This window comes from Dasypus novemcinctus, chromosome 1 (assembly GCF_030445035.2).
Source record: "Dasypus novemcinctus isolate mDasNov1 chromosome 1, mDasNov1.1.hap2, whole genome shotgun sequence".
NCBI lineage: Eukaryota > Metazoa > Chordata > Mammalia > Cingulata > Dasypodidae > Dasypus > Dasypus novemcinctus.
In genome coordinates, this window is record NC_080673.1 from 21,341,585 (window position 1) to 21,369,220 (window position 27,636).

General features: G+C 40.3%; 1 protein-coding gene across 6 annotated transcripts in view; it reads right to left on the reverse strand.

The window, feature by feature from the left end:
• Window positions 1-27,636, reverse strand: part of PALLD (palladin, cytoskeletal associated protein) — a 467,101-nt gene that overhangs the window by 260,143 nt on the left and 179,322 nt on the right. The window lies entirely within an intron of this gene.

Here is a 27,636-nt window from a genome sequence, read left to right on the forward strand (position 1 = left end):
TAGCTTCCAGGACACGATGTGGCATATGGAACATTGCCATTCAGCTAATTGAAGAATAGCCTTACAGATGAAGAAAGGACTGAACAAATCAATACTTTAAATAAGACCCGTCAAGGTCTCTTTCTTGAGATAAATATGGAGAGAAAGCTTTATCTACTCTCACCTCTTCAAACTGAAGTGCATTTAAAAAGCAGAAGATTAAACTCAGAATAACCAAGATAATGCATTTATCAGAAGGGGAAATCAGCCTTGTTTGCTCTTGTCCGCAGATCAAGGACAAATCACTTTTCTTATCTAAGCTAAGAGAATTCTGCAGTTTTGAAGTTTTGATATCACAATGCAGATGGATGAGACGTGCCAAAGTCATGTTTGTTTAGTTAAATTTCTGAAAGGTCATAATTCTGTGAGCTTCCTAGCAAAGGACTCAAAAAGCTTAGAAAGTCTCAAAGAAATGGTAAAGGCAAGATTTGTTGATTAAAATTTGACCTCCTGAAATTTTTCTTACATTAAATTTTTCTTGTTAGTATAGTTTAGGGAAAACAATATTGGTGTGACAAGCTAAACTGTAAATATGAAAGCATTCAAAACAGAACAAAGTACTTGTTTAGCAAATGCATGGCACTAGAAATGACATGCTGTTGCCATTCCTTCTTTTGTCCCAGACATCACTAATTGATAAAAATAGTCTTGGCCAGTGAAACTGAGTATCTCAGAATCCTCAGCAGAGCTTTTGCAGCTCAAAATCTGCAAAGCAACTGAAGTTGCAGTTTGAGATGAAATACATTTGCCATCCTCAACTTGGTCTCTTTCTAGAAGGCACATTCTTCCTTTCCTACCAATCCTGAAAGTCCATTCTATGTTATTACAGCAGAGGAGTGGAGTGGGGTTTGGTAGAGTGGGAATTATGTGAAGCATGGAAAATGGCTAAGAATGAGCCTACTTAGATAAAATACCATTTGAAGACACTCTTCTCAACTGCTTTTTTCATTCTATTTCTAATACCTGGAAGCCACAGACCTAGTCGATTAGACATTGGATAGCATATTAGAAAATTAAAATCCAATGACCTACTTTCCCATTCTGTAGTTCTAATAAACTTCAACTTGAATCATACTTTGAATTTTATACCATAAAAAGGTTAAATTGCATAACTATAATGATATAATATTTAGGTATCAAGACAGTTCTTAAGGACTTGCATAAATTTAAATTAAGAAAGAGAAAATGAATACTTACTGAATGTCTATGATATGCTCGATGCTTTGCAAATATTTACTTTCATAACAGTGCTTGTAAAGTAGTATTTCACTTGTAGATACAGGCAACTCTTATTAACCAAACAGCAATGAAAAAGAACATGGATAAATAAATCAGGATAACCTCTAAAAATTTTAGTTTCCTCAATACTTCTGAGTTCATCTTTCACCAAGTTTTTCACTATGAACATGAACACGTTTTAATAGATTTTGCTCTGATCTTCAGTGAAGCTGCAAGGCAGCTATTTAATTGCCACACAGCAGGGAGCTCAGGAAGCTCCAGAAGCAAGACTTGAAAAATCTCCCCTCAACAGAATTAAGAGTTGTTAATATAGCTGTAGGTCAGCTGGGACTGGTTGTTAGATCCCTGGGCCACAAACAGGATATGAACACAGCATTAATTGGAAATAAAATGCTATCATTGACTAAATCAATCATTTGTTCATTCATCAAGAGGCTTACTGCACTTCAACTCTAATCTATAGACTGTGCTAAGGGTACAAATGTCAATTAAACTGGGTTTCTTGTTTCATGGGGCTAGCAGGGGACACAGACAAGAAAACCCAGTTATAGGAAAAAAGAAAATGACAAGAACACTTCATCTAATGAGCGTGGGTCCATTTATCACATGGAAGCATGCGATGCTTTTAAAAATCTTTAAAAACTGGTTATAGTTTCGTGTTTATCGACTGTTTGCTGTGGATAGAATAATTAGGTTGGGATCAATATATTGGAGAGTGGATAATCTTGAAGGACTTTTGAGTCTTGACTTTTCCCTTACTTTTTCCATAAAGGATTACAGCACATAGGAAAAACAGGAGGTTGTAGTTTTTATAGCTCTATAGAACAGCTTATTGCTTTAAGCAATTCTGTGTTGGAATTTAAAAAAATAGGCTGTTTATATATATCTTCTCTTTCCCCTTCCCTTTTTCCCCTTCTCTCCCCTTCTCCCTTTCTCCTTCTCCACAAAATGTGTTTTTTCCTCAGGATTTAAAAACCTTCCAGTCTGAAAATGCAATGGTGTCCCAAATTCAAGGATCATATTATGGCATCAGCAGGATGCGGTTGGCTTGAAATTCAAGAAGGTGTTGTACATAGAAAAGTTCAGTATTGAATCACTCGCTCTCTATATGTCAAGGTGAGGTTAAACGTAATAGCTGAGCTGGTCTGAGTACGACTGTTAGAAGAGAGTGGCTACATCTGACTGCACGCCTAGGGAGACTGGTTTAGGGATGAAAAAGGGGTCAGGACGAGAACTAAAATCAGAGGGACTGCAGCTGCTCTGAGAAACTAACTGTCCTTGAAAATCACCAATTGTTTCATTCTTGGGCAGTGTAAGAAAATTTAGCAGTTTACCTCCCTGGTGTGGCCATCCTTTTCTCCTTTTCTTATGACCCAGGCAACAGGCAGTGAGGCTCAGAACTGTATTTTGGAGCTGGAATATACATCTGGGAAAGTTCAGAACAGTCTGATTCTCCAAGATATGGCAATAACTGTTTGCTTTTATGAGAATAAACTCAACTGATAAATGAGAAGAGCCAACAAACCCACTGGCAAAGTATAATATATACTTTGCAGTATAGTACATTAACAGTTTATGTTAAAAAATCACATATGGCATCACTTGGCTTACAAGTTGACTAATAACTTCTACTCTAATACTACCACTTAGCAGGAAATATAGATTTTATAACTGACAGCTTTTTTTGGCTATCTTTATATTATTGAACCACAACTATGTGTCATGGAAATATTTTGTGCACTGTATTTTAAACATGTGGCTTTTAAAATGAAACAAATCTGACTTACAAAACTTATAAAGCTTCATCAATAAATCTTGGCTAATGTCCTCCAACTCCGCTAAGAAAAATGGTTAATTTAGGAGTCAGTTAAGAGAAACAACGAGGTACTTAGTAAAGAAAATCTTTAAAAACAACTGAATGTTTCTGTTCTCCTGTAAGTCACTTTCTTTATGCTCATGAGAAGACAAAGTTGTGTTTAAAGATGTTTCTCTCTCTTTCCTCATAATTTCACTGATTTGCACATCCTGGAAGAATATATCTTCAAAGGGATGACAATGATGATTGCAGGATGGCAAATTTAGCCCCTAGCTGGCCACTTCTCCCAATGTGAAAGCAGCCATATGGCTTCATTACAGAAGTCCATGCTTGAAGATAACCGTAGCCACCAGCATCCTCAATGCTATTATAATGGGAAGTAAAGGGTAGGAAAAGAAACACCAGAAAGATCAGTGGTTCAGCAACACTCTTACTTTTCAGGTGTTCCTTTCTCCCAAAGGAAAGGCAGGGCTCTGCCATGACGAGGAGAACAAAAGGGCAATTCATGCCTAAGACGATTCTTGTTTATGGATAAGCTCAGAGTCAAACCATCCACAGATACATTTTGTAATCCTCCAGTAGACACCAATTAATTTTTATGACGTATTTTTGTCTTGTCACCAACAATTTCTTAATTTTTGACGTGTGTTCACATTAACCACAAGACACACCATGTTCATTCTGTCTCATGGATTTATAGGCAGACCAAAGTGAAATTAGTCCTTATATAAATTTACTACAGCTATAATTTAATGACAGCTAAGCTTGAAGGCCAATAGCTAAATCTGCATGGACAACACATGTACTTCAACCTTATGGTCCAAAAGAGACCCATAAATAGATTGGTTTTCTGAAATTTAAAGCCCAGGAAATGATAAAATTGATTTTAAACCAAAACCAGACTCATGCCCAGCTATTTGTCCCTCTAATAATCACTTTATCTTCTAAGAAAGTAATGTAAAATGACAGGAAACACCCAGCCCAGTTAAAACTAAACTTCAAAAAAGATTTTATCTTGTTTTGTTTTGACCAGAAGAGGTAGCTTCATATCTGGACACTATGAACATGCAGATATTAAATCACTGTCCTTAAAAAACCAAATTAAGAATAGGCAAGTGGAATCTACACTAAATATCTGTGCTGCCAGGAACTGCTGAAATTTTTTATTGTTTTTAATATTTCCACATTCATCTTATAGTAGAAAGGACCTAGGAATGGGAAGCCAAGTCCTGAGTCCTGTTTGTGCCTAGTCCAAGCTAAGCCAACTTGGGCCCACTTATTCTCTCTTTTGGGGCCTGAGTTTCCTTATCTGTGAAATGCAAGCAATGAGCTGGACTGTCATTTCCAACCAGTTTTACAGCAAGTTGACAGATAGCATTAAAAAGGGGCTCTGTGGCCAAAGAAGTTTATAAAGTGCTGGTTTAAGCAAAGTTAAACATCTGTCTTTACTATAGAACTTTTTTAGAGCCTTGACTGTGCCAATATACACTAAATTTCTATGAGAGAAATATGGCAGGCATCATTCTCAAACTAATTTGACCATGGGACACTAATTTAGACTATCATGTTGAAGGATTATTATTATATGGAATGCCTTTTGGAAAACACTGGGTTGAATGAGCACTAAGATCCCATCTAATATCATGATAGTGACAACAAAGACCTGACATACATCTGTACCTCTTCTGGTACTTAGGGCAGATCTCAGTAATAGAACAAAGCACCCTTTCCCACTGGTCCCAGACTTGGTTTCAGAGTCCTTCTTCTTCTTCTTTTTAATATGGTCTAAAAATGTATATTTAGAATTAGGCAGCTGGACTCAATTTAGATGATTCCAATTTTGGCAATATCCAAGCATTGTAGTCAGGAGCCATCTTCTCTCCACCAGGTCTGAGCAGGACATTGACCTTGACACGTCAATGTCATAGAGCATCTTCACAGCCTGTTTAATCTGGTGCTTGCTGGCCTTGACAGCCACATGAACACGGGTGCTTTCAGTCTTTCTCACGGCTGGCTCTGAATGCTCAGGGAACTTGATTGTATAGTGGTCAAGCTTCCCTCTCCTGGGGATGCTTCTCGAGGAGATTTGGGCTATCTTCTGAGAGGCAGCGTCTTAGGCCGCTGGGAGGTGAGTGACTTGTGGATCTTCCTTTTTTTGTCATGGCTGTGGACAGCTTTCAGTACTACCTGCGTGGCTTTCAAATCTTTTGCTTTGGCTTCGGTTTTGGGAGGCGCAGGCGATTCCCTCACTTTCCGCGCCCTCTTCATGAAAAGCTCAGTCTTTCTTAAATGGTAATACCAGTTGGCATCTCTATTGAAACTTATTTGCCACACCAGCTTGAGCAGTCTAGGTTTAAATATTCTTTTCTTAGAATCAGTGTGAAATGCTGCTTTCTAACCTCTCACTTATCTTTGACTATTAACATTAAGAATTTATACATTTTTGATGAGCTGACATTTTGCCATGGCATGTACCATTTCTGGGTTTCTTTTCCCCTTTGGAAAACACTCAAAGGTGACCATATAGTATACTGTCCAAACCAGTACAGTTCTGAGATGGAATAAGGTTACCACTACTAATTACAGAAACAAATGAGAATTGTCCCGGGCAAACCAGGACATGCAGTCATCTTACAATTAGCTGCAAGAGCAACTTGAAAATGTGATTTTGGCTTTGGTGAATATTTGGACTCTTTGCAAATGTGATTCATTACCCTGAGTAGATAAAAGTAAATTTCACAGTACATGAGAGAAAAAAGGTTCCCAATCCTCCTGTCACTCATTCACAAATTCTCAAGTTACACATGTTAGTTAAAAAATAGATTCATCCCCACCAATTCGCTAAGCAAGCAGAAAAATAAGTCAGCGTGACCTGACAAGTCACACTTCAAAGTTACCTATATCGTGAAAATTTGTACAGAATGCTTCCAAGCCTTCAAAGCACTGGGGGAAAGAAAGGATTACAGAGACAGCCTGAGAATGAGAAATTGTACACATAAAACAGTTAGAGGTGCGCATTCAGCAATTTTGTTCCTACAGTTGCTACAGTTACAGCAGGTAATTATGAGCTATTGTTGTAACTTGGATTACATTCCAAAGGGGATAAAGTGGGAGATGTTTTATTAGATAATGCTGTCAGTCTGCTATGTTTTTGGAGTTCTTCCATGGAGATACATGATGACCTCAGAATTATGAAACCCCAAAGGACTAAAGCCAAACTAGGGGAAGGGACAGCATCTTCACCTGCTATCTTCATTCTGTGGAATTACAGAACCCAAGTGAAACAGCTCATGCATGGACTCCCAGAAAGCTACTTCTCTGCATGTGCCAAGCAATTACATCGACTGTAACTTCCTCTTCAGAAGAGAAACATCCTTTCCCCAGTCAGAGCACAGGAGATTTCATCTATAATGCCCCCTAATTTATTTATTAGTCAGCCCCTCAGTTTCTTGCCTTAATGATGCTTCCAGCTAATTATGAGTAGGGGAAAGGGAGAAAGAAAAACAAGTGAAAATGGGGATAGCAAAAGAGAGGAAAATATCCCTCTTTCTAAAAAAAGCTGAAACTTTAGATTTCAAAGAGTTTTGCTTCTTTTGAGCAACATTGTTACACACACACACATACCACATACCTACATGCACGTATACCTGGATCAAACAACTGACGTGCTCCTTGAATCAAGTTCCTGAAAAATCCTCAAACACCCTGCTGATGCTGTTTTACAACTATCTTTCTAATTCTAGACACCCAGATAATTCTCTAAATATCTGTCCTCCTCCTCCCAAACATTTGGATCAAACACGTACTTCTGAATTTGTAGAAAGGTAAGCCATGTTCCAAGAAAGTTGTTTCCACTGTGTCACCTCAAGATCCTGGGTGTGTGAGCTGTGGCTGGAGCGGGGAGAGGCCTCAGGTGTGTGCACAAGAACAGGAAGTCAGAACTAACTACACCTTGCTTTATCTGGCTATTTGAATAACAAACAAAATGGCATATTTCATTTCAGTTGATTTTTTTCAGGGCTAATTACCTAAGGCTGACATTTCCTTTTAATACAGAAGATTTTTCAAAACAGCGTTTTAAGTAGATACAGACAAAACTTGCTCTTTGAAGAAAGCAGATTTTTTTCTTTAAAGATACTTAGATTATACAAATGTCACATAAAAAATACAGGGGATTCCCCAACTGCTCTGCTCCCCACACTTTCCACATTTTCCCACATTAACAACATCCTTCATTAGTGAGGTACATTATTTGTAATTGATGAACCCATTTTGGAGCCATTAAGTGTAAACTACAAAGTTTACATTGTAGTTTACACTCTCTCCCACCCAAATCTGAAGATTATGGCAAGATTTCTAATGGCCTGTATCCGTCATTGCAATGTCATTCAGAAATAATAGGATTTAGCATTCGATATTTACTGTTTAAGGAATTTACAACAGTTCCTTTGCTTGCAAAGCAAATAAAATTATGTGTATTTTGTGCTTTAAAATATCCCTGATGATGATAACTACATGTATTTGCTGTGCAGTGAAAGGACGGCATATGACTGAGCAGTCTACTTTATACTCAAATTCTGTCCTGTGGAACAAGATCCTAATTTTCAAAGCCCAATATGTGTATATCAGCACATCTAGATTATTTGATCTCCCTCTCAGTCTCACCCTTTTTGGGGGCTCCCAAGAACTGCTGTGACAAGGAAGAAATGATGTACAGCTTGCTTTATCTTTTATAGTTTGTCTACACTGTGATTGAAAACCTTTCCTCACTTCCTCATCACTCCAGCAATTAGAAGATGTTGGGGAAACAAAAAAATGTATTCTTTGCTAGAAAAAGATAGAGAGGTCTGTGCTTTATGTAAATGCTATTTCGCACTCCTGTCTTTTGTCAGTTCTTTGGTGCAAGAATTCTCACAGCCTTCCTTCTGCATTTAGTCCCCCGCTTTCACAAGATTATTAGTGAAGTTGGGTTTAAAACTACTTGCCTAGGTACTATATTAGGTCAATTTTAAATAATCTAGAAATTCTCTGAGGTGTCCTGTATCTAAAATTATTCCATGTATCTAAAGATAGAATAGATTGGAACAAGTCCATTAGTTTCCTATCACTAGATATAATGAAGATGGAGGAACAAAGGGCACGGATGTTGCAGCGGGAATCCAAGCTTTACATGGATAATTAATTGATTGAGGGACTATGGTGATTGGTGCTATAATCTTTTTGCAAGCAACTGCTATCTAATGCAATAAGATGGGACAGGGAAACGGACTTTGGCCCAGTGGTTAGGGCGTCCGTCTACCATATGGGAGGTCCGCGGTTCAAACCCCGGGCCTCCTTGACCCGTGTGGAGCTGGCCATGCGCAGTGCTGATGCGCGCAAGGAGTGCCGTGCCATGCAGGGTGTCCCCCGCGTGGGGGAGCCCCACGCGCAAGGAGTGCGCCCGTGAGGAAAGCCGCCCAGCATGATAAGAAAGTGCAGCCTGCCCAGGAATGGCGCCGCCCACACTTCCCCTGCCGCTGACAACAGAAGCGGACAAAGAAACAAAAGCAGACAAAGAAACAAGACGCAGCAAATAGACACCAAGAACAGACAACCAGGGGAGGGGAGGAAATAAAATAAATAAATAAATCTTAAAAAAAAAAAAAAAAAGATGGGACAAAAATCTAAGGCCTGGTGCGCTGAATACTAAAGAATGGCATGATCCTCTTAATTCTGATGCATTTAATAGAATAGCCTAAATTATTCAAGATAACTTGCGATTTCCAGGGGTTTTTAAATTAGGATGGTTTATTGGGGATGCATCAGCTGTTAAATAGAGCTTATATTCTGCACAAAAAAAAATTATAATATCTGCAAAATCTATTTTAGAAAAACCAAAATTATTTTATACTTTGTTTTTACAAAAGCCTGAGTCAGTATGTGACAGTAGAGTATTTCCTCTAAAGGAAGGCTTTTAAAATGTAATCATGTTAATTAATATCTTGTTTCATACTAAAGTTTCCATTTCTTCTTTGCTGAGGTTCATGTGTTAGCCTCATTTCACTGATGAAGAACCTTTAACTTTAAAAACGCTTGCATTAGAAAATCATATGCCATAATTAAAGTACAATGAGAGATAATTTATCAAAAGCATAATTGAAAATTTTAAGATGTTATTATTTAATGTTGTTATATAACGAAAGATAGTTTTATAAAAATTATTTTCTCATGCATTTTTGCTAATTTCCTAAATACTGACAGCAGCCCAAACCATTCCAAACCCTCACCTTTTGCCCAATTTTTGACAACCGTTCTGATTTTCAATATTATTTTTGGTGAAGAATCTCATAGTTATCATCCAAAGAGTAAAATCTGGTGATGATTTCTGCTTGGGATTGGTACCCCTATAAAAGGTCCTTTGATTAGAGTAGATTCCCTTATGGCCATTTGATTAGATTACTCCAGTAAGATGTAGCCCAGGGCGGGTCTTAATCCTTTCTTACTGGAGTCCTTTATAAACAGAACGAATATACAGAAAAAAGGCTGCAGACAGAGAGAAAGCCCTAGAAGCTGAGAGAGAAGGCCCAGGGGCCAGAAGTTGAAATCAATGAAACACTGAAGCCAGAAGGTGAAAGCAATGAAGCCCGGAGGAGAGGGAGAGGAGGCAAGTGGAAGCAGCCATGTGCCTGATGGCTCACAGAAGCAGCTCAGGGAGCAGGCATCTCCTGATGATGCCTTGCTTTGGATACTTTCACAGCCTCAGAACTGTAAGCATGTAAGTTGATAAATCTTCACTGTAAAGGCCAGTCTATTTCTGGTATAATGCCTTGGCAGCCTTCAGCATACCAAAACAAGCACCCTCAACATTTTAATCCTGAGACCCAAACTTTTGGAGAGGGTGACAGCCTTCTAGCTCCTGGGTCATACTGTTTCATCTGCCTCTGCCCCACTGTCTATTCCCAGTATTGAGAAATTAAAACAATGAAAGGAATACCAGTTCCTTAGCTGGGTATGAAGAATCCTTATTTTAAGCTATTCACCTTTGTTCAAAAGCAAATTTTGCGGTTTTGTTCATATATACATCATATGCAGATATTAATAATCATGATTTCCCATTTTTCTAATTTCCTCTCACGTCACTGAAGAAAAGTATTAGAAATCCCTCCCTCTTTCCCCTCCTTTTCCTGTAAGGCATCACAATGATTTTACATGACTAAGAACTAAAGTACTTAATAGCTCTAAAATTTTGGTGGGGTTAGAAAGAGATTTTTCTGACCCATAGTTAAAGAGTTAATCTTGGTTGTTACAAAGAAAATGTTAAATTTGTTGCCAAGTCACTTACTACAGTGTTAAATGGCTAAAAGAATGAGTTTACCCAACACTCTGGAGCCTAATAATCCAATTGTAAGTAGTGTACTGAGGAGATGGAACAATCTTCTAAGACTGCTTTAAAAAGTGATTTATTGATCCCTATCCAACAATTCTTCAGCAATTCATAAAGTTAGAATTTATAGATTTATTCCTAACTCAGGAAAAGTTGACTTCATTCTTGAACGTACTGCCTTCTTGCATTAATCTTTGACTTGCAATTAGCTAAGTTAAATCATGATCTTGAAAGGCATTTTTCTTTTGTTTTTCTTCCTCTTGGGGGATGGAATCTGATTATCCAAAGTTTGCATTGTATCACTTAATCTTTAGAAGGCCATTTATTTTTTAGTTAATAATACCATCAGAATGTACATACTGCACATGAGGAGGCAAGAAAGGGCTATTCAGAAAACATTCCTGTACTGTGTAATATTATTGTATGAGTATGATGTGTAGGTTATGTAGGGTTCTTATAGGACATATGGCAGAGGGTAGGTGGGGAAGTTTTCTAATGGGGAGCTATATGAACATCTAAAAGGAAAACAAAGACATTTAAAATAGAAGTAACATCGTACATTGAAAACTGGTGTAACTAGCGTAGGAATATGAATTGGTGTAAACAGGAGGTATGGCAACATTAAATTTTAGCATGCATATAAATTTGGCCCAGCAATTTCATTTGTAAGAAATTATATATGTTACACACAAAGACATACAACAATGTCTGAACAAGGATGCCCATTGAAGTACTATTTTTTATTTATTTTATATAGGAAAACACTTGACTTGCTTTAAATGTCCATCAAAGGAAGCATGGCAATCCACTTATGCTCTCCCACACAATGAAATACTATGCAGCTGTTAAAAATAATGTTGGCTGAAGCTGTCAAAAATACTTTGTCCAGTAAAACCACAAAACAGAGAATGAAACAGTACATTTTTGGAGAAAGCTTTTAAATTTTATGTTACCTCAAGAGGACAGACTGAGACTAAGAAAAGAAGAACTTTTACTTTTCATTTTGGAGCTACTATTTGATTTTTTTTTCTGCAAGTAAAATATTACTTTATACATCTTAAACTTATTAAAAATGTACAAAAAGAAATTCTCAAGATCGAGGAATGAACAAACAAGGAGAGAATGCAACTATGGACTAAAATAGACTTATTATTCTAGCAATGGAAGAACTTGTATCATTAATATAAAGGCAGTGGCCCCCAGAGGTTCTGAGGGCAAGGAGAGGGAAGAATGGGGGGGGGTGCATTTTGGGGACACTGGAATTGTTCTGCATGACACTGCAATGACTGATACAGGCCATAATACATTTTGTGAAAACCTATAAAATTGTGTGGTGCAAAGTGTAAATCATAATGTAAACTATAGGCCATGGTTAGAAGCAATGCTTCAATATGTGTTCATAAATGTAATAAATGCACCACACCAATGAAAGGTGTTGTTAATGGGGAAAGTGTGGGAGGGGGAGAGTGTAAAGTATATGGGAATCCTCCTATGTTTTCTATGTGACATTTATGTAATCTAAAGCTTCAAAAGAAAAAACAGTAATAAATAAAATAAAAATATACAAAAAGGAAACCTATAGAAAACATGCTAATATTAGACTATCCAATCTATGAAGCGTCTTAAGAGTTGAAAAGAAATAAATACTTTTTAGGACAATTATGTTCTATTCAAAGACACTTGCACTATCATTTCATTCATTAACTACTGGTCGTCTTTTATAGTTACATTTTATTTGGATCAACCTCATAAGCTTGTTATGAAGATTAAACAAGGATGATGTAGGTTTAATTTTTTGATGTGGGGCTTGATGCATTTTTCTCAGAAAGGTTAGTCACCTATTCTAATTTTTTTTACAAAAGCTAAGGGAAGAGTCTATTGTGAGAGTACAGAAAGCCAATTAAGAAAGTAAATTTCTGATCTTGGATGTAATAAATATTAGTCTCTTACTTATGTTACTATTTGAGAGCACCTCTGCTGGACCTGGGTTATATAGTAACGTGTTTATAAAGTTCGCCTCTATTTTTTTATCTGTCTTTGAAGCTTCACACTGCTATAAGGACCACTGTGTGCTTTCCTAAAACCTGGTAGCAATAAGAATTACTGAACCTGATAAAAGAGAAACAAGTCAGCATATTGTCCTTCCCACTTAGGTATATAGTCTTAAAACTTGACCTATGGATACAAAGAGATGCTAAATGCCCACCAGCCAAGAATGATCTCATCTTGCTTCAGATAGTAGGTGAAAAATATCACACTGTACCATAAATGAGTACATGTAGAATGTGACATGCTAGGGTTGTATTCTGTTGAGTTTCCTTAACAACGTAAGGCAGAAGTTCTTGGTTCTGCTGCACAAATGTCCCAAGAACAGGAGGCCTTTTAACCATGAAGGGACTCTTGCAGAGGTTAAAAGAACCTGAACTCCATTCGCCAAGCAGCCCTTGCGCTGGATCCTGAAAAATCTTGGTGGGAGAAGAGAGAGTCTAGTTAGGGAATAAAGTGAAGAACTGGCTATGTATGGGAAGGAGGCAAGGGGTCCAGTCACAGGCAACTTTTATTCCAGGGGGGATGGGAGTCAGGGGAGAGAGACGATAAGCACTTAAAACGGCACATAAATAAAAAATTCAGATGGGAACAATGCCACAAAGTAAACAAAATGCAGTTAGAATGATCAGAGCTACAGTAGCTAGGGAAGTGGTAAGAGTACAGTGAGGTCATTTCATGGCCAAACAGCATTTTCCACTAATGCAGGGGTTCTTAACAAGGGGTCCAAGCGCTTGACTTGAAATTCAAAAAAGCATTCTTTTTGTGGGGACGTGTTGGTGCAGGTGTGATATATTTATTAAATAATACACAGGACAGTGTGGACTGAGTAAGGGGTCAGTGGTTTTCACCTGACTGGCAAAGGGGTCTGTGGAACAAAAAAGGTTAAGAACCCCTGCTCTAAGGTTTGTGTAAGAATAAAGACATGAAACTATAAGGGAAAAAAAAAGCATGAAGAGACCTTAAAAGTAGATGTTTGATGCAAAAGTACTGACACCAAGAGATTCTTCAATCAAGAACATTTATTAATAAATGTAATAAATGAGCCATCTATCTCCAGAGAAGATCCTTCCACTCCATGAATTTATTAGGACTAACTGGCAAATCTCTCATTTTATAGGCAAATTATGTTTTTTTCCCTTAGAGCTTTCTTTCGTATTAATTTATGTCCACGAGGACCACGATGACTTCATATAGCATTTGAGTCCATCTGCAGAGGTGAGATGGCCTGTTTTCTTCCTCCATCATGCCACAGATGCCTAATTTTTCTCTGTCAAGCTGTAAAACAGCTGTTTTAAATGAGTGCAAATTCCAAAATTGGGCCTGCTAATGCATTATGAACATCTCCTTATAAGCTATTGCAAAGTGTCTCAGCCTTCTCCTTTGTCTGAAATGTTGGGAGGTCTCTGGTGAGCAGGAAAAGCAGGAAGAAAAGTAGCTTATGGGATTGTTTGCTTAAAAACCGCCTCTGGTGCCTGCCCTCTGGAGCATATTAGCTCTTTATGAGAAGCAGACAAACTAGACAGCAGAAAAAAGTCCATGTGAAATTACCTTCAGAAGCTGTCAACACTCCAAAAGAACTACTTGAGTGAATTGAAAGGGGGAAGGGAAAAAAGGGAGAAATGGCTGCAACCTTGTTCTGGGCAAACAATTTAGATAAATAGGAAAACAGGGCAATTCTCCTTTTTCCTTAAACGTCGCACTAGAGTTCTTTAGCTGGAAGGGTGCACTGTAATAGAGTGACTTCATGGGTGGTGGGTGGTGTGCAGGCTTTTCAATAACTTCCAGGACTTTTTTTTGCAAATAATTTTGAGTGCACATCCTGTCCCTTTTCAAGAGGTTGTTTCACAAATAGGCTTATTATTGGGATCTACTGTTATGATTTATGTTCTTAACAACCTTAGAAACATCTTCTTTAAACGTTTTAATAATTTTAACAATCCTGACCTCTGTAGAAAAAACATGAACTTAAAAACATATTCCATTGTAATAAATGAGCCAGAGGATCTTCTACACATTTTGCATTGTAGTCAACAAAATCAGCCCAACTTTTCCGAAGAACTTACCAGATCCTTTCAAAAGTTTATGTGTCAGGGCAAAAGTTTTTCATTCTTATCTTTATACTCTGCCAGGACTTGTAGGTTTAAAAAGCTACTGAATTTATTCAATGCATTTCATATTTCATGATTAGTGTAGCAGCCCTGAAACTGGTTGAAGAAGGGAGGAGAAGCAATGCTAGTTTTGATTTAGAGCGAAAGACTTCGATTTTGACTTTTCTCCCCTAAACTATTTTTGCTATGCAAGTTCAGAGGACAGGCTGTATTTTCATATTATTTATGTACTCCTATTATTTTATGTGCCATTAACATAAATATCTTAAAATTGGGAATAGTGTTGAGGATTGAGATCTCGAAATACTGACATCTCAATAGTTTTTGTATCAGAAAAGCAAAAGCATAAATAAAGGTTACACATCATGTAACACTGTATTCTTGAATGAAGAGTCTTACATAGATATTATCCTGATCTTCTAGGACTTCATAATATAAGACATTGCTGCTAAGATACCATTTCTTTTGTGGCAAAGAGAAATAAGCCAATTCTATAAATCATTGCTTGGAGCCACGGAGACTTATACCACTGATACTAAGGGGAAACCAGAGGCCTCCAGCCGCGTGGCACTGGTGGGCCAGACCTCGGTTCATTCTTGGATGCCTCATAACTCTACTTCACAAGTGATACCTGGAGACCCCTTTAAGGATATTTCATTTGGGAGTTAGGGTTAGTTCTGGAGAGAAGAACGTTCCAGAGGCAGGCTCTAAATAGGGACCGAGGGACTGTCCTCTCCCAAATAACAGAGCCATGTGCCGTTTACATCCTTGTGAAGACTTGACAACAAAGCCCAGGCTTTGGCCCAATCCAGGACAGGAGTCCTGCCGTGTGAGTAGATGGTTGGTGGTCCCAAAGTCAGTGGCACTGATGCCAAAGTGGATTCACCATCAAAATTCTCCTCGATGGGTTCTAACGTAGAACCCCCTCCCAGCTCTCCCCAGAGGAGCACCTTGGGAGTACGAGGCAGACGGAGGAGCAGAGCTCAGGCACAGCCTCTGGTCTGAGGCTACTCGGCTTCCTACATCTGCCTGGGAAGGCTGAGTTGCCTGCAGTCAGGAGGAGGTCGTGGATGGTCTGGGATCTGCTCGGGTGAAACCGCATGCTGCCGTTCCTTGAACAGCAGCCAGGAGACCACTTTGTCACCTGGTGATGAAGTTGGCTTCCTGCCCCAGTTTCCTCTTAGAACAGCGAATAACCCACAAGGCCCGGCATCCCTGTGAGGTCGTCTCCTAGCTTTTAATAATTCCTCATATTTACTTAGTACCTTTCTCCTCTCCCAAGAGCTAGCTCTAAGAGTTCCCCATATGTTACTTCAATAAGCCTCATTGCAGCCCCGTGCCCGCGCTAGTGAGAGAACGGTGCTAATGGGGCCAAGGTCAGCACGCAGCCTCCCAAGAGTCTCCTGTGCGCAGCCCATTTGCACGGAGAAAATCTGTTTCGCGGCCTCACTCTCACAGCAAACCAGAACCAATCATTTTTTAAAGTATGCCACAAAGATAACAGGCAATAATAAAAATAATACACATTTAATGTGTTCACTCTGTGACAGGTATTTTCTAAGTGCTTAATATAAGTATTTGAGCCCTCTCAAATACTCTGAGAGAGATACTATTGTTAAGACCTATTTTTTAAGTTTTTTTATTTTTTAAAGATTTTTAAAGATTTATTTATTTATTTATTTCTCTCCATTTCCCCCTGCCTCCCCAGTTGTCTGCTCTCTGTGTCCATTCACTGTGTGTTCTTCTGTATCTGCTTGTATTCTTGCCAGCGGCACCGGGAATCAGTGTCTCTTTTTGTTGCGTCATCTTGTTGTGTCAGCTCTCCGTGTATGTGGTGCCATTCTTGGACAGGCTGTACATTTTTCACACAGGGCGGCTCTCCTTATGGGAAGCACTCTTTGCACATGGGGCTTCCCTACATGGGGGCCACCCCTGTGTGGCACGGCACTCCTTGCGCGCATCAGTACTGCGCGTGGGCCAGCTCACCCCGTGGGCCAGGAGGGCCTGGGTTTGAACCCTGGACCTCCCATGTGGTAGGTGGACCCTCTATCAGTTGAGCCAAATCCACTTCCCAAGACCTATTTTAAAGAACAGGAAACTGAGGCCCAGGAAATGGGAAAGCAGGGATTTCAACTCAGTCAGTCTGCTTCAATGCACGGAAACCTTCACCACCACTTAATACTGTTTTCCCATAGGTAACCGCAGATGGCACAACTCAATGCCTAAAGCCCTCATCATGTCTGAATATTAGGCACAAATACACAGGGTAAGGGATGGGGGTGGGACACAATTAGCATTCAAAGGGCACTACTGGTAACACACATCAGACGCTGAGTTATACGCCTCCTAAGTCTTCTCTCATTTAATCTTTACACCACCACTTAGAGGTGGGTATTATTGCTCCATTTCACGATCAGGATTCTGTGGCTAAGAGAAGCTAAGTAATTTGAAAATAATTTGTCTAACTGTGAAGAGGATGCTGTCTTCAAGAAAATTCAGACAACACTTGCACTTTGAGGCACACCTCGATTACGACACTGGCTCTGTCGTCCCCTGCATGTTGGAATTGGGCTAGTGACAGCCTCTCTGAGTTTCAGTTTTCTAAGTGGGAAAATGGGAAGAACAACAGTACCTCTGCCTATGTCATGAGATTATTAACTTAAAGGAGAAAATAAACACAAGCAGGCTCCCAACACAGGAGCTCGGTAAAGCCTATTATTACTAAAGAGCAGCTCTTCATGAGAAACTAAAATGGAGAACTGTGCTTACAGTTCCCAGGTTTGCTAAACCACCTGCAATCTATAAACGGCAGTTCACTTGGGTTGCCAGTCTGCTGCTTCAGACACTCTTAGCCAGCCTGCTTTCCTAAAAGTCCTCATTAGTGGAGGAGGATTTTGTTTTTTCAGCAGATAGAGTTTCAAAGGGCATTGGCAGGACGTGTTGGGGGCTTTGATTAATGACTCAGTAGATATTTATACTAGTAGTAATAACTAGCATGTGTATTAGAAATTGTACACGGCATATTGTGCACGTCACATGCTAAAAAACAGCAGAAAGATCTTAAACAGGGACACTGGCTAGCTGGCTGTGATAACTGTTCTAACGCCGCAAATGCTGCAAGTTCCTCGTAGCCTAAATATCAAAACCCAAAGAAAGAAAATCCCCAAATTGTTTCCTGTGCATTATCCTCAAGTCAGACAGCACACTCTGGATAGGAATTCCACCTGAAAGCAATACTTCCACTGTGGTTAGCAAACCAGACTGTTTTTCTTTTTTAGTTTAACTTGACCTAATTAAGGACAGGGTGTAGAATTTTGCCAGAATGCCCCGAGATCCTTTAAAAAGTCATTTAACTTTAGTAATGCTCCATAACTTGCCAAGTTAGAACATAAAAGATAACCATTTCAGCAAGAGTCAAGGTTAATTATACGCAGAATATCCTACGGCTTAGAGGCTGGTCTGCAACAAGGTTCCTAACACCCCGTTCCCTCCCATTCCCTCCAGCCTCAAATCCTTTGTTGTCTTCTCAAAGTGCTCTCACATCTGCTAAAGATAAGGCAAGGTACACATCTGACAATCACTCGGAAGGCATATGTTTGGAAATTTCTCTTCAGGGTGTCACAAGATAGCAGAGACCAAGGTGGGGGGGAAACACGGCTTCTTTTCACTGATATTTACTGTTGAAGTATGTTATTGTTTACTGACCCACTATCCCAGCCTGGATCTGCTTCTTGGGACATGTATAGACTATTGCGTAGAAGATGTCTTGACTTACAGAAGAGATTATTAAAAGGGGTAGTATATGGAACACACCTACCAAGACCAGGAGTCGTGTTGTGTTCCAAGTAAATTTCAACCACTCTATTAATGAGCTTTGAACCCAGAAACTTTTTTTATTCAGGACTCCACATGCTTCTTCATAAAACATGTATCAAAGAATCTAGCCAGGGACCACTTACAGATACTGTGATCCTAAAAGAGTCAAATGACTCACATGAAGTAAGGCTCAGTATTTGGAATTCAATGAATACACAATCTCTAAGTGGTCAGAGCCTGGAAAATAGGCACCAGGTGTGACCTTCTTGGACATGTTCCTTTTCTATAAAATGGGAATAAGACAAAACTCATGGAAAGGAATCAGCACAGTGCCTGGCATGTGGTGGGTGCCCAGTTAAGGTGAACTGCCCTGTCCATTCTCTAGTCATCTATTGGCCTACTAGAGTATCTGGGTTTTCAAAGAACAATAGACTGTGAACTTGGTTGAGTGGTAGTACTGAAAGAACCACATATCTCTCTCTGAAGGAAGACTGTGAAGCTTTCTCTTTGTAAGTGATGCCCAACTGTGTGTACTTCATTAGAAGGCTCCCCGGACAAAAAGCTCCTAGAGGATCACTGAATTCCACCTCATGATTCTGGGTTCAGGTCCATGTTACCACTACATCTGGAAGGCCTTAGGGTAGTGGGCTTTCTGATCTGGAGTGCAGAGACTGACAAAGTCAGGGGCTAGAGCTTATCCAAGAGCTAAATGAGGAACCAAAATAGAGGCCTCAAAAGAAGGGAATTGAACAGGTTGGCAAAACTGAAGGAGCCAAAGGCAGGATTGACCCAGGGGTGGATGCCAGGACCCAAGAGCTGGAACCATGGGTTCAGAGTAAGCATGGAGCCCTCTCAAGCAACTGCCTGTATTAGGAGGCATCTGTAGCTGGTTTTTATGTGCCAGCTTTATCGTAGGGCAAAGGGAAATCTGCTGCTATTAAAAAATCTGGAGTAAGAAGGACAGTTTAGGAAAGGATGTCTGCAATATGGTCTGAGGTGCTCTACTAAGACTTAATGAGGGAAAACGGACTTGGCACAGTGGTTAGGGCGTCCATCTACCACATGGGAGGTCCACGGTTCAAACCCCGGGCCTCCCTGACTCATGTGCAGCTGGCCCATGCTCAGTGCTGATACGCGCAAGGAGTGCCCTGCCACGCAGGGGTGTCCCCCCGCGTAGGGGAGCCCCACGCGCAAGGAGTACACCCCGTATGGAGCACCGCCCAGCGCGAAAGAAAGTGCAGCCTGCCCAGGAATGGCGCCGCACACACTTCCCGTGCCGCTGACGACAACAGAAGCGGACAAAAGAAACAAGACGTAGCAAATAGACACAGAGAACAGACAACCGGGGGAGGGGGGGAATTAAATAAAAATAAATAAATCTTAAAAAAAAAAAAGACTTAATGAATGATTAATTTTTGGAATCAGGAACCTGGAATCTGTAGTTTTGATAAGCATTCCCCTATGGGATTCTTATGCATTCCAATGTTTTTAAACTACTGAAATATAAGAAAGGGCATGGAATTTAAAAACAGGACATTTGAGGCCAAATCTTGGCTGTGTGATCTTGGGAGTCACTTAACTTCATGGAGTTTCAGTTTCTTCATTTGTAAAATGGGGATAATGTATTTCTTCACAAACGTCGCTTAAATTAATGGAGATAAAAGGGGTCTATAAATGTAAATGTGCTTTCTCAGCCAAAGTGAAACCTTGGTAATTCCCACCATTGTCCCCCAAACAGGTCTGGGCTGGGTGAGCTATCTCTGAATTGACTAGTGCTATAAGCGTTAGTGATGTACCTTCCGGAAGGTTCTCCCATGTTCTCTTACTTTATCCCAGCACTTAGAACCCTGTTTAAGTGCCTAGGTTTGCAAGATAGACTGCTTGCTTTTCAAATCCTGGGACCACGAGGGACAAGTACTTGGAGGGACCAGAAGTCTCTAGGGTCTGTTTTCTATATGGGTGATTTCCAGGGACTCTTAATGTGCCAAGCTACTGGGGACAGTAGCTGGGATTAAGAATTAAGAAGTGGAAGAAGAGGATTAAAGTCCCAAATGAGTTGGTGAATTGGAGAAATTATCTGGGAACAAAGAAAATAAACAGCTCAATAGGAAAAGTTCTGAATGATACATGGAGGAAATGATCATTATCACAAATACAGGCTAAGCAACATCCAGCCAAATGAGGATAATAAGCTGAAAATGAGCCAGTGAGGTCAGGCTGTCACTTAAAACATGAACTTGAAAGTTGGCTGCACTAAACCAAAGCAGAGTTTGAAGGAACTGTGAGGTAATCGCCACTTTATCATACCTTTATGAGAGTTCTTTGTCCAGTTGTGGACTTCACAGTTTGAGAGGCATGGAGTACTTGGACGTAGTTCAACAGATAGAAATAAAGATGATGAAAATGTTGGAGAACAAGAACTATGAGAAAAAGCAAAGAGATCTGGTATTATTTAACCCAAGGAAAAGACAGCTAAGGGGAGACTTAACCCTTCCAGTCCATGAGCTAAAGAGTTCAAAGCAACCTGCTGTTGTCTGTATTCTGTTGAGGGGTAAAGGGGCTTAAGTTCAGTAGAAGCCATGTCTGTTAAGTGAAAGAAAACATTTCTTGTGATGAATATTTTAAGAGTCTGAACCCAACAGGCTCCTGCAGCAAGAGAAAGACTCCTCTCCAAACGTTGACCAAGAGGCTACACCAAACTGGGGGGATATGGATGTGATAAAATGTAGGATTGAATCTCTTTTGAAAGTTGGGAGGAAAAAGCATACTGACTGGATTTGGCCCAGAGCTCTGATTTTGAGCAGGCAATTAGCTTTTCTGAATCTCTGTTTCCTCATCTGTAAAATTAAAACAGACCAGATGACCCTCATGGTCTCTCCCAGTTGTGAAAATTCAGATTCTGTGACATTCAAGAGTAATACAGTGGCTGTATTGACCATGCTAAAGCATTTCTTCCAGTGAAGGGAAAATAGGAAACATGCTAGGGGGTGGGGGTGGTGGTTGGGAATTTGATCTAGGTTTGATGGACTGATGTCATGAGGTAGGTCAAACGGCAGAAAGCTATAGGGGTGCAGGGGGGATTGACTAGTTCTGAGAGGAAGGTGGAGAAGAGAACACAGGATATTCCTGAAGAGAGGAATGCCCAACGTGGAAGGGGATTGTAAGGGATGCCAATAAGCCGCTTCAGAATAAGGACAAGGAGAGGAGACTGTGGAGTATGAATCAAGATAAGACGATGATGTTGAAGCCTCAGGTAAGGCTAATGGAGGATCTCTAGACCCTGGTTCAGGGGCACTAGCTGGTGGAGGTGAAGATGGAGGGTGGGGGGAGGTACTCAAGGGACTTCCAGATCAACACTGACCTGAAATGAAAAGGACTGACCTGGACTCAGGTAGGAAAGTCCCTGATTCCTCAGAGATCTAAAGGTCTGCAGCCTTTTCACTGTGCATCAGCCGCCTATCACCAATATAGATCTAGGGCAAGGTGTTTAACATTGTGGCAACAAAGTTTCCACAAAAATAAAATGGGAACACTATATCTACTTCATAATAGCGTTATGAGGGTAAATGTGATTACGTGCCTGACATACAGTAAGCACAGAAAAAAATGCTATAATTCTGATTTTGTGGGAATAGAACTAAGACAAATAAACATCAGTGACCTCATGGTTTATAGAAAGGGTCTGAAACTGGACTACGATTACCAAGGATGATGTAAACTAACCATACAGAATTTTCACCTATGTTTCCACATTTCACTTTCAGGAATATTTAACTTTTTTTTTTTTTTAAGATTTATTTTTATTTATTTAATTCCCCTCCCCTCCCCCAGTTGTCTGTTCTCTGTGTCTATTTGCTGCGTCTTGTTTCTTTGTCCGCTTCTGTTGTCGTCAGCGGCACGGGAAGTGTGGGCGGCGCCATTCCTCGGCAGGCTGCTCCCTCCTTCGTGCTGGATTATTATTATTATGATCCCAATCCATGGATGAAAAACAGCTTAGGGTAGATAAAGCCTTATCTAAGCTCAATTAGTAAGTTATAGTGTTGTGGTAGTTACCCAGTTCTCTTGGCTCCAAAGTCATTGCTCTTTTTATAGCATTTATTTCATGGGAATGACACAGGAAGAACATGGGATGCTGAATAGGGTTTTAAAAGTATAACCAAGTTAGCTGTGTAACATGAGACTGAACTCGCAACTCAGTCCAATTGCCAGTGCTGTGCAAAAAGGGAGAAGGGCTGGAAGAGAAGGCAAGAACCAGTGTGAGGGTCTAAACTCACAGGCTCAGAGGCACCATCTTCAGTGCAAACCCCTTCCCCCAAGCCCATTCTGTTGCCAACCTGTCCAATAACAGCAAAATAAAAGACATTAGCAGAGCTCGCTGTTAGTTACAGCTACTGAATGAAGGCAATTTGTCTGTTGGTACCTTTAAATAGAACCATTACCATTGATTTGATGCTGTCATCACTCTCTCCAAGGGCCCTTAATATAGTTTTGAGATTGCTACTGAGTCACTTAGCTTTCTTCCTCTTGGTTGAGTAACCATCTCTCTGCTCTCTCCTTAAAATACTCCACTGCAATCAGCAAAGCATGCCTGTGAGTCTCCTCGTCTACTTTAGATATTGATCACAGGACTGCACATCCATGGCTAAGTGAGGAAGACTCACTGTGGTTAAGACTAAGAGAATTCCTCTTCCTGCATATTGGCATGGAAGCACCTCTTTTTTCACCCCAAAATCATTCAGACACTATCTGGGGCCACTGGGATTGTAAGAAAAGGGCTGACATTTTCTTTTCAAAATAGTTTAGACAGAGTCCTGCTGGAAGCAAGGAATATGACTAAGTAATTTCTCAAAGTATGTTCCAACCAGTGATTCATCATAGAATTTTAAGCTGGAATAGACCATACTATTCTGGGCCAATTCTCTTTTCTTTTCTTTCTTTTCTTCCTTTCTATTAAAGAATTTCTGGGTAACAAAACAATCAGGCACAAAATACAGGATTTCCATATGACACCCTACTATTAACATCTTTTATTAGTGTGGTACATGGTTACAATTGATGAAAGCACATTTTCATAACTGTACTATTAGCAGTAGACTATAGTTTACCTTTTTGCAAATAAAGAGAGTGAGATCTATAGAGGTTAAGTCTGGTGGGTGCTTCTCACCACAGTAGAAAAAACATGGGGTTTGATGCTGAAAGTTTTGGATTTGAGGCCAAACTATCACTCACATGCAGTGTGACTTTAAGTGAGTCATTAACCAGTTTTCCATACTTGTAAAATGGAAATAGTACTAACTACTCTGCCTGATTCCTAGCATTGCTCTGAGGATCATTTGACATCATTACTTGAAGCACACTATAATAGGTAATGAAGTGCTTTACCAATAATATGCATTATTAAGTGGCTTGTTCAAGGCCATGTAGTGGCAAAACCAGGACACCCAATTCCAGGGCCATTCAATTTCCATCATAGAATGATGCCTTCTTGACATTTTTCCAATTCCATAGTTATAAGATTTCTGAGTAAGGCACCATATTAATTTGATCTCCACATGCTTTCCTTTAAGCTCACGGATACAGAGAGACCCTACGTACGGGAATCCTGAGTGTTTCAGATGGATTACAGACCAGCAACTGAAGAAACTTGTTGGGGATATCTCAAGTATCCTTCCATTACATCACAGGTATGGCCTCAGGCTCCAGAATGATCGCTGCCAAGGGGCAGAGTACAGACATGAGCTTTCTCTACAGCTCCTCTAAGCAATTTCCTAACACCAAATTGGAAGATGGCATTGACTATATTTGCTAACTTTGAATGGACGGATTGAAATAGGATGAGAGTGAGCACCAAAGTGAAGTGATAATAGACACTTCAGTTCATGCTGGAGAGAAATTTGGGAACTTGTTCAGTGGTAATAGGTGGTATATGGTGCCAATTTGTGGTAGTCCACAAAGGAGAGGCAAGAGATGGCAGCTTAGTCTCACCAATGAAGTGTGAGCCCAAGGGTTATGTGTTTCCATCCACCACTAATGAGAAGGAGTCAACGGGCTCTCAGCCCTGTTGTCATTATGAGCACATTGGAAAAGATCAACCATGTTTCATTTGGCCCCATTATATAATCACAGGGTAAATTTAGGATTCAGGAGGTTGACCAAACCATCTCTCTCATTTATCAAGAGACACATACACAGACAGTACTAATATTCTGTGGGTCCTCTGGTACACTGGGGTAGACTGCCTGGCTCTTGCCCCTTTCCTAACTGATGGCTTCCCAGGCTTGACATGAGATATCCTCCTTTCAGTAACTGGAGGGAGTTGAGCCTCTTCTGCAGTGGTCTTTGGCCCTTGAGGAGCACAACAGATAAATCCTACTTTTCCTTGTTTTCTTAAACAGAAATAGTTTTGCAAGCTTTTAGAAGTAATGGCGAGGTCAAGCTTTATTAAAGAGGGAATACAGCTCTTTGCTCGAAGCAATAAAAAGAAAAAAACAAAAGGGAAAAACACTGCAAGCCAGTTCAGCCAACAATTTCCCTGTTAAAAAAAAAGTTGAAGTTGGAGCCATGTGGTCTCAATAAAGCAGTAAAATATATTTTCTTTACCCTACACTTCATGTGCCCATAACCTTCCTTTTAAATCATCTCTAACCAGGCCCAAATCACTCTGACCGCAAATCATTTGGTGGCTTTGGTCTCCGGGCAATGGAATGTGCTGGAGTAGACGGGGAGTCGCTACCAAGTGTGCTCAGAGGGAGCTTCTACTCCCTTTGCTCAGGCGCACAGAGCCCAGCAAACCCTGAAAGGTTCCGCGCTGAGATAGCACATGACATCATAGCTCAATCATTCAGGAAAAAACTGCAATAGCTGCAGAATAGCACAACATGCCACAAACCACAGTGGGCAGATAAAGCCAATGAACAGCTTTTCTTACGAAAACATTCACAAATACCACAGGCAGCTGGCAGAGACACGTTTAATTACATTTACAGAAACCCATTGTATCCACAGCCCCACCGTCTTTGGAACTGACCAACAAATGGGAAAGGTTACCGAAGGCAGACTTCTAAATGGCAAAGCCAGGAGAGCTTAAAGCGTATGTCGTTGCATTTCATAACGTGTGTTACGATGAGATTTGACTCTGCTGTGAAATGGTTTGATAGGCTCTGAAAGGATTTTCAAGAGAACTGGACCTCAACGGTAACCTATCTTCAAATGTATAGCTGGAGATGAAGGGTGGTCCAAGGTGTGAGGAATCAATTATTCAAGTCACGACTAATTCAAGAGACACCGAGCTTGTCTGGGCACAACACAAAGCCTGTGTGACTGCCATCTGCCATTACATCACAGGACCCACTCTCGTATTTTGCAAGTGCCACTGGAGGTTTTGTTTATTTTAGTTTTAAAGGTACTGCTCAAAGAGTTAAAGTTACAGACTTTGAAGGGGTGGTAAATGTACTGAGTGTGCCTTTAGGCACCTTGGAGAAACAAAGTCCAATGCTTATTGGTAAAGGGTAGTTAAGGCTTGAGGGGAAAAAATCACCCAGATAAAAATGCTATTTTTAAAGAGTACTTAAGCATCATCTTACAATAATTGGTAAAGTGGGCGTTCAAAAGGATACTCTGCAGAACCTTTATGAGATTAGAAGGAAATACCTAAAATACCCTGTGTTTTCTTCTAATTTTAGCTCTGGAGAGTCACTGTTGCTGCTAATTCTAGAATTCTGTGATTTTACCTAAGGGAAGGGAGATTTTCAATAGAAAAACAAAAAAGAAAAAAAGACCCAGTTACCAAAAAAAACCTCCAAACAAACAGAAAAACAAACAAAACTCTGTAGTGATCAGATAAGATCTCTTATCTAAAAGGTCAATGAAAAATTATATAGTAGCCATAGACAATAATGTCTAGTGTATAATCTTTTCAGAAACCTGTCATTTTACAGCCTGATAACTTATCTTGCAGTAATCTCTTTCATCAGACACCCAAGCATAACTTTCCATTTCTGTGAGGGTGGGGAAAGCTCAAATGCATGCTGGTCATATCATCATGTAACCTCTAAAACAGCATAGATAGAAAAAGTGAGAGTCTTTGGGTTACTGAAAAGAACTTGTTTGCTCTCATACAGGCGGTTATAAACTAGGACTTGCTTTTTAAAATTGCTGAGTTCAGCAGAGATTTCCTACAGCTTTCTCAGCAATTGAAATGAACAAGCATTCCCCTGAGGTCCACTTGGAAGTATCAGTAGGGCTACTGAAAGTCATACTCATCATGTGGGCAGGAACTCAACGTACTAGAAAGTCAAACTACATTCAGTATCCTGATGCTTTTCTTAAGCATCAGAGAGTTAAAAGCAAGCTGATTCTGGGAGGACAGCCCCTTCTCAAGCCGTTCTTCTGCCTCTCGCCATACCCATACCCTCTCCTTCAACAGCCTCCCTGCTTAGCAAGTGGGAGGTGAATTCAGCATCCCTCAGAACTCAGGTGCCAAGGTCTTCATACAGACAGATAAGGGAAAATCTTTCTTTGACAGTTACGCCGGTCACTTCTGGATTAGCAAAGTTCTAGAAGTCACCGTAACTAAATACTGATAAAAATGGTACCAGCATTCCATAAAACTAAATATTTCTGAAAACAGCAATGCTCTCCGCAAAAACGAATTGGGCATGTCAGGTTTCGGGTTTCGTCTTCCCCTGGTAGACAAGGCATCAGGACGGCATTCTTTCCCGTCGCAGTCTGCCTGCCACTTGTCCCCGAGAACCACAGCCAACCGAAGGCGAGCGACCGGGACCCGGCCAGAGGCGCTTCGAGGAGCGAGGGAACCGAGAGCGCAGCGCTCGGCGTGGTTAGACAAAGGTCTGCACCCAAGTGAAACGCAGGAAAGCAAACAAACAGCTTTCAGACCCCGAGGAGCAAACACGTGCGTAAACGCCCAGATTTTCATGGGAAAAACCGCTAAAACTCCCTTTAGACAAAGCGTTTCCAGCCAGGGTGCCTTCGGCAACCGAGCAGCTCCTACGCTGTCAGAAACGGACGGCTTTGTGGAAGTTTCCTCCTCCTTCACCCAAGGATGGAGCAGATTACCAGGAAATCAGAATACACACACACCCGGCGCAGACCGCTCCAGGCACACAACGGCACCGGAGCAGCTTTTTCTTAAAAAACAAAACAAAAAACCCCACTTTTCTAAAAATGAAAAAAAAAAAAGAGGGATT